Below are 7,822 nucleotides of genomic sequence, written 5' to 3'. Positions count from 1 at the left end.
CCTGCACAACTCTGATTCCATTCCAGTCTGGCTCAGCTCAGCTAATTTAGTAATTGGACATTTGAAAACGTAGCTAATGCAATTCAATGATATTGTTGTTTCCTGAACTGAGTGAACTCATTAACTGCATTTGACTTCATTTTCAGAGTTAATTGAGTTGAAATGGAATGAAGGTCAACCCTGCTAACCATGGTCCTTCACTGTAAAGTCTAGACCTTTCCCATCAAAACCCCAAGCCCCCATCCTTGTCTACAGTGTCTTCAGAAAGTATTCATACCCCTTGACTTTTTCCACATTTTGTTGTGTTACTGCCTGAATTCAAAATGGATCTCTCACCCAGCTAAACACAATACCCCAAAATGAAAAGCGAAAACATGTTTTAAGAAATGTTTGCACATTTATTGAAAATTAAATACAGAAATATCTCCTTTACATAAGTATTCACACCCTTGAGTCAATACTTTGTAGACGCACCTTTGGCAGCGATTACAGCTGTGAGTCTTTCTGGGTAAGTCTCTAAGAGCTTTCCACACCTGGATTGTGCAACATTTGCCCATTATTCTTTTCAATATTCTTCAAGCTCTATACCAGGCGGTGTCAGAGGAAGGCCCTAAAAATTGTCACAGCCACCCAAGTCATAGACTGTTGTCTCTGCTACCGCACAGTAAGCAGTCCCGGAGCGCCAAGTCTGGGGCCAAAAGGCTCCTTAACAGCTTCTACCCCTAAGCCATAATATTGCAGTTAACAGTTAATCAAATGGCTACCTGGACTATTTGCATTGACCCCTTATTTTATTCAGATTTATTCTTATTTTTTGCACTGACTGTCTTGCACAGGTTCAATATACACTCACTGGACTCTAACCACACACTCACACATACTACACTGACACTCCAAAACACACACACACACACACACACACACACACACACACACACACACACACACACACACACACACACACACACACACACACACACACACACACACACCACACACACACACACACCACACACACACACACACATACACACTCACACATACTACACTGACACTCCAAAACACACACTTCTCAACCAAATGTGAGGCAACTGTTGTGAAAAAAGTATCGAGATTGTCAGCTACCACTTCCTTGTCAAACATGATTTCCCCTTCAAGACCCAACTTTTGCAATTCTTTTTCTGTTTTTTGGTTATGAATTTATCTACTGCTCATCTCTACAATGCACTATAAAGGCATTTATACATAATTGTGTTGTTGCTTTTAACAAACAAATAATTAGGTCACCTTTGATTCAAAATTACGGGACGATAAACAAATAATATCTACATTGTAATACATTATTTTTATTGAAATGACTTCATAAAGACTGGAAAAGATGTAAGTTATTTTATCTCAGCATGTCTACAGATTCTCCCTTCTCCCTGTTTTTGTTTGCTTGGGAATGTTGATACTGGAGACTGTTATCAGAAGAAACTGTGTAACCTAGCATTTATAGCGGCTACGAAATGCATTGCCATTAATTGGAAGGTTGGTTATCCTCCAACAATGTCACAATGGATGGCAGAAATGTTAAGCTATGTATCACTAGATTTGATTACCAGGTTAAAGGTATACTGTGCAACTTTCATAAGGTCTGGATGCCTTATATGGAATACTGTACGACGAAAGAGTCTGTATTGAAAACATGTCCACGTCAGTGGAGATACTTATTTAGGCAATCACTAGCTGCTAGGCTGCTCAGTCCTGGCCCTTCCATATGGTTGGTTTTCACTCTGGCATTGGCCTAACACAACTGAAACCAATAATGAATGTTTCACTAAGATCCTAAAGCTGAGTGGGATGTGTTGGGTTGGGGTGCTGCAGGGTGGTGGACCCTGTCGTGGAAATTCTAACCAGAAAGTAAGAGACTGTAGATTCTTGGGGGTATGATATTTGTGCATTTATAACTTTCTCACTCATCATTATTCACGATTCATTCAGTATTATCCACATTCATTCATAGCATCCACATTCACGTAGAAGTGTTTAGAAACATATTCCCCCCCAAAAGAAAATCTACCAGCCAATCAGATTTTTTACCAGCCAAAATAAAGGATGAGCATGCTTTATGATGTTTCTAAAACAATAAATGTATTACTAGTAAGAAGTAACATGGTATACTGTTTAATTTCATTAAAACATTTCTGACCTGAGTCTTTTATCCAAAATATCACAGATGAGACAAAAATGTTCACTTGCCCCTTTAAAGGCGGGAGGTTACCATGGTAAAGTGACTGAGTCATTTTTGTGCCTGTGAGTAGTGGTGCACAACTCCAGGATTTTTGGAGTCGACTCCGACTCCTGTGATTGGAGTCGAAAGGAGTCGACTCTTGCTCAACTCCCAAAACACGCTGAAACGAATGCGCACACACATACACACCATCTCATTATTGCAGTCCTACTAGGAAGACTACATTTGCATTCTAGAATACTGACATGAGCATGATGCTGCCTATTTGCCTGTAAAATGACTATTTTGTTTGACTATAGAAAGAAGATGTGTAGGATGTAGAATATTTCAGTGATATCCCATGGGATGATGCAACGCACTCTACTCTGAAAAGCCTATTCTATACCATGATATAGCCCTATTCGGGCGGGTATTACTAGAGACGTTGGTTTTGTACTTATTATCCAAGCATGTGCGTTATTCCAGAGGACGATTCACACAGGATTACTTTTTCAAAACTGCCCCCTGTCTTTTAAATTAATCTTTTTTTAATGAATTGAATCTTATGACGGAAGCCTGGAAGTTTTTATTGTAAGCGTGAAGATATTTCAACGGCATGTCTAGACAATAATAGGCTACACTGATAACTCGTGCGTGGCTGCCAAATGTAGGCCTATAGGTCTCCCCATAATATTTAAATTGATAAAGTGTGATCATAATCATTATTTTAGCAATCCATCCATGGTAGACGTCCTTCCTAATAACAATGCCCCACATCCTACTGATTTGAGCTGCTGAACCGTATTTGCACTTGACTGTGTTTATGGATGAGAAAGTGAACTTGCCATTTCCAAAAGGTTTAGCGGGGATGCTGCTTTGAGATCTATTGCCTAGGACAGGGCTCTCTTACCCTGTTCATGGACATCCTGTAGGTTTTCACTCAAACCCTAATCTAGCGCATCTGATTCAATAATTAGCTGGTTGATAAGCTGAATCAGGTTAGTTACAACTGGGGTTGTCGGATCACCCCTTCAAGCTGAACCTCGGCAAGACGGAGCTGCTCTTCCTCCCGGGGAAGGACTGCCCGCTCCATGATCTCGCCATCACGGTTGACAACTCCATTGTGTCCTCCTCCCAGAGTGCAAAGAACCCTGGCGTGACCCTGGACTATACCATGTCGTTCTCCGCTAACATCAAAGCGGTGACCCGATCCTGCAGGTTCATGCTCTACAACATTCGCAGAGTACGACCCTACCTTACACAGAAAGCGGCACAAGTCCTAATCCAGGCACTTGTCATCTCCCGTCTGGATTACTGCAACTCGCTGTTGGCTGGGCTCCCTGCCTGTGCCATTAAACCCCTTCAACTTATCCAGAATGCTGCAGCCCGTCTGGTGTTCAACCTTCCCAAGTTATCTCATGTCACCCCGCTCCTCCGCACACTCCACTGGCTTCCAGTTGAGGCTCGCATCTACTACAAGACCATGGTGCTTGCCTACGGAGCTGTGAGGGGAACGGCACCTCCTTACCTTCAGGCTCTGATCAGACCCTACACCCAAACGAGGGCACTACGTTCATCCACCTCTGGCCTGCTAGCTCCCCTACCTCTACGGAAGCACAGTTCCCGCTCAGCCCAGTCAAAGCTATTCGCTGCTCTGGCACCCCAATGGTGGAACAAGCTCCCCCACGACGCCAGGACAGTGGAGTCACTCACCACCTTCCGGAGACACTTGAAACCCTACCTCTTTAAGGAATACCTAGAATAGTATAAAAGTAATCCTTCTTCCCCCACCCCCCATAATAAAAAAACTAAAAAAATTAAAGTGGTTGTCCCACTTGCTATCATAAGTTGAATGCACCAATTTATAAGTCGCTCTGGATAAGAGCGTCTGCTAAATTATGTAAATGTAAATGTAAATGTTGGAGCAAAAACCTACAGGAAGGTAGCTCTCCAGGAATATGGTTGGAGAGCCCTGACCTGGGACATCAACAGTCAGCCAGGGTTTCATTAAATAAACTATAGGCAATACCTTATATTGCACATTTCGGCCTAATTAAACTGATACATTTGGGGATGTTCAACTTCAATTCACTGGCACTATGAAGAACATCTTAGCCATGCTCATTGATAGCCTAATATATACTTTAATATACTTTTGATGAATTTATGAGGCATTGCTAGATACAGATTACCAAGATACAGTATAGCCCAGTGGTTCCCAACCAGGGGTACTAGGACCCCTGGGGGTACTTGGCATATCCACAGGGGGTACTTGAGAAGACTCATGAGACCATAGGTCTACTGGTAAAATGCACCAGGGGGTACTTCAGGGGTACTCCGGACAGAGCAAAATTCAGTTGGTGGTACAGTAACCCAAAAAGGTTGGGAACCACCGGTATAGCCTATGCGCACGGTTCTGACTGTCTCTCTGCCTGCCCCGATCCTCTCTCTCCCTCGCCTGTGCCCCTTTCTTTTCGCTATGAAAAACGCTAGTGTGTGTTGGACTTCGGTCTGTTGCTTGTAGAATAGCTCAGCATACTCATTGAAAGCTACTTTAGTGAACTTGCACAAGACATTGCAAGCCAAGAAATTGTGATATACAGCATTGCGATAGCCTATAGCCTACATCTTTTGATTACCGATGCACGGTTCTGACTGCCTGCCTGGTGGCCGACATGCCTACCTATGCCTGGCTTTGCCCCTCCCATCTCCCTCTCTCCCTCGCTAGCTCTATCTTTATTTTCTGTGAAAGATGCTAGAGTTTATGTTCTCGAAGTAGACTACGGACAATAGCTTCCTCCGTTGCAGAAAATACAGAATTTTAGGAGTCGGGGAGTCGATTCGGCCAAGCTTGACACCCAGAAATTGGAGTCGACACCGGGAGTCGATGGGCAAGGAGTCGACGAATCGATGCTTTTGGAGTCGACTCCCCACCACTACCTGTGAAATTGAGAGTCTGATTAGTAGCAGCTTTGTCTTCTCTTCCCTAGCAGTTGAAACTCAAATATTGAAAAACAACGTAGCTTGTGAACAAAACTATGTAAATAGCCATGAAACACAAGGACAAAAAGCAAAATTCATCAGTAGAAGAGAAGAGAGAGGTCCAAAGAGTAAGGTCGGTGAAGTAAGTTTGGTGGTCTCCACTCGATCTTAGCTAGCTAGCTAACGTTAAACTGCAACTAAAGTCAATCTGGCAACATCAAAATGAAGACACAAGGTTTTGCTACTAATAAGTTACCTTCTGTAGAAATGGCATCGTGTTTTCAAGCTACAGTAATGTACTTTAGACCAAATCTTCATCAGCGCATATTGAGGATGTATTGAGTAAATATTCAGCTGGCCATCAGTCCTAAAACTAACGTTCAAAACAATATTGTGATGAAACATGCATCCCATGTACAGCGAGGGAAAAAAGTATTTGATCCCCTGCTGATTTTGTGCGTTTGCCCACTGACAAAGACATGATCAGTCCATCATTTTAATGGTAGGTTTATTTGAACAGTGAGAGACAGAATAACAACAAAAAAATCCAGAAAAACGCATGTCAAAAATGTTATAAATTGATTTGCATTTGAATGAGGTAAATAAGTATTTGACCCCCTCTCAATCAGAAAGATTTCTGGCTCCCAGGTGTCTTTTATACAAGTAACTAGCTGAGATTAGGAGCACACTCTTAAAGGGAGTGCTCCTAATCTCAGTTTGTTACCTGTATAAAAGACACCTGTCCACAGAAGCAATCAATCAATCAGATTCCAAACTCTCCACCATGGCCAAGACCAAAGAGCTCTCCAAGGATGTCAGGGACAAGATTATAGACCTACACAAGGTTGGAATGGGCTACAAGACCATCGCCAAGCAGCTTGGTGAGAAGGTGACAACAGTTGGTGCAATTATTCGCAAAACTGTCAATCTCCTTCGTCCTGGGGCTCCATGCAAGATCTCGCCTCGTGGAGTTGCAATGATCATGAGAACGGTGAGGAATCAGCCCAGAACTACACGGGAGGATCTTGTCAATGATCTCAAAGCAGCTGGGACCATAGTCACCAAGAAAACAATTGGTAACACACTACGCCGTGAAGGACTGAAATCCTGCAGCGCCCGCAAGGTCCCCCTGCTCAAGAAAGCACATATACAGGGCCGTCTGAAGTTTGCCAATGAACATCTGAATGATTCAGAGGAGAACTGGGAGGAGTCTCGGAACCCAGAACCAAATTGTGCATGAATGCTGGCCAGCTACTAGATTTGGTTCTGGGGGCAGACCAACCTGGTCTCAGAGCATTTCGTATTATTCTGTTTCAATTCATATCTTATGTATTAATTTGTGGTTGTCCATCACCCATTTCATATGATATGTTACAAATAATATTATGTTACAAATTTGCAAAATGTACAATATGTTATGTTAGGGTTTGGGTTAAGGTCAGGGTTAGGTTTAGAAATTAGGTTAAAGGGTTAGGAGAATGGTTAGCTAAAAGGGTTAACGTTAGGGTTAGCTAAAAGGGTTAGGTTTAGGGAAATGGTTAGCTAACATGCTAAGTAGCAAGTAGATGAAAAGTTGTCTGTGATGAGATTTGAACTCGCAACTTTGGGTTACTAGACATTCGCGTTATACGCCCACCTATCTACCCCGACCAACCACTGTACTTTAGTTTTTGCCTTAAGTAACCATCTGTCTTATGAACCATACGAAACACAACATATCATACTAAATTGAATTTCAGATTTACTTACAAAATAATACAAAATGCTCTGAGACCAGGTTGGGCAGACATAGTCATACTGTGTGTGTGTGTGTGTGTGTGTGTGTGTGTGTGTGTGTGTGTGTGTGTGTGTGTGTGTGTGTGTGTGTGTGTGTGTGTGTGTGTGTGTGTGTGCTTTTTCCAAATTCTTTAGACTTGACAGAGCAGCCTGATATCAACCGGGAGTAGGCTCACTTTCTGGACTTTAGTGTTTCTTTAATATTTGCTTTTTAGAGTCAAGGTTGGTCTAAGAGTAACACAAATGTTGAGTTAAGCATACAAACCTAACGCTAAATCACTAGCAGTTCAGTCCAGTTCCATTTATAGCGCAGCGCACTGGAAAGCCGACGATGCGGTGTTTAAAGGAATTTTCCTTGACGTATGCAGAGATCGAATTAACGATAAATTCTGCAGATGACCGCTCAATCGGAAATTACCTTTAAATGTCAAGCGTGTTTAAGCGGATTGAATTCCGGCCTAAATCCACATTTGCCCGAAACATGAGATAAGGAGTAAGTTTGCCTAACCCCTAGCCGGAACAGTCCTTCGGAGATACTGTATGTCACGACTTCCTCCGAAGCTGCCTCCTCTCCTTGTTCGGGCAGGCTTCTGCGTTCGTCGTCACCGGCCTTCTTGCCACTGCCGCTCCTCATCTCATCATTCAAATTGTTTTGTCTTGTTTATTACACACACCTGGTTCAAATCCCCTCATCAGTACCTATATAAGTGTTCCCTCTGCCCCCCTTGTCTTTGTGTGTGATTGTTCTTTGTGGAGGTATTCGCATGCTCGGTTGAGCATTTTATTGTTTTTATCCCCAGGAACATTTACCCGTGTATGTTTGGTTCCCAGTACGCATTTAAGTCGCCCTGG

The sequence above is a fragment of the Coregonus lavaretus genome, assembly GCF_964263955.1.
Source record: "Coregonus lavaretus genome assembly, chromosome: 40".
Lineage (NCBI taxonomy): Eukaryota > Metazoa > Chordata > Actinopteri > Salmoniformes > Salmonidae > Coregonus > Coregonus lavaretus.
This window is presented reverse-complemented; position numbering follows the sequence as displayed.